The sequence below is a fragment of the Meleagris gallopavo genome, chromosome 30, assembly GCF_000146605.3.
Source record: "Meleagris gallopavo isolate NT-WF06-2002-E0010 breed Aviagen turkey brand Nicholas breeding stock chromosome 30, Turkey_5.1, whole genome shotgun sequence".
NCBI lineage: Eukaryota > Metazoa > Chordata > Aves > Galliformes > Phasianidae > Meleagris > Meleagris gallopavo.
In genome coordinates, this window is record NC_015040.2 from 3,629,313 (window position 1) to 3,630,395 (window position 1,083).

The following is a 1,083-nucleotide window of genomic DNA, read 5'->3' on the forward strand; positions in this document are numbered from 1 at the left end:
GGTTTTTAGACCATAATACTGCATTTTGGGGGCAGAACGTTGGGATTTCGGGCCATAATACTTAATTTTGGGGCAGAACGTTGGGATTTTGGGCCATGATACTGGATTTTGGGGCAGAATGTTGGGATTTCGGGCCATAATACTGCATTTTGGGGCAGAACATTGGGATTTCGGGCCATAATACTGCATTTTGGGGCAGAACATTGGGATTTCGGGCCATAATATTGGTTTTTAGACCATAATACTGCATTTTGGGGCAGAACGTTGGGATTTCGGGCCATAATGTTGGTTTTTAGACCATAATACTGCATTTTGGGGCAGAATATTGGGATTTCGGGCCATAATACTGCATTTTGGGGCAGAACATTGGGATTTTGGGCCATAATGTTGGTTTTTAGACCATAATACTGCATTTTGGGGGCAGAACGTTGGGATTTGGAGCCATGATACTGGATTTTGGGGCAGAACGTTGGGATTTGGAGCCATGATACTGGATTTTGGGGCAGAATGTTGGGATTTCGGGCCATAATACTGGATTTTGGGGCAGAATGTTGGGATTTTGGGCCAGAATACTGGATTTTGGGGCAGAACGTTGGGATTTCGGGCCATAATACTGGATTTTGGGGCAGAATGTTGGGATTTGGGGCCATAATACTGGATTTTGGGGCAGAATGTTGGGATTTCGGGCCATAATACTGGATTTTGGGGCAGAACGTTGGGATTTTGGGACATAAAACTGGATTCTGGGGCAGAATGTTGGGATTTCGGGCCATAATACTGGATTTTGGGGCAGAATGTTGGGATTTCGGGCCATAATACTGGATTTTGGGGCAGAACGTTGGGATTTCGGGCCATAATGTTGGTTTTTAGACCATAATACTGCATTTTGGGGGCAGAACGTTGGGATTTGGGGCCACGATACTGGATTTTGGGGCAGAACGTTGGGATTTCAGGCCATAATACTGGATTTTGGGGCAGAACGTTGGGATTTTGGGCCAGAATACTGGATTTTGGGGCAGAACATTGGGATTTGGGGACATAAAACTGGATTCTGGGGCAGAACGTTGGGATTTCGGGCCATAA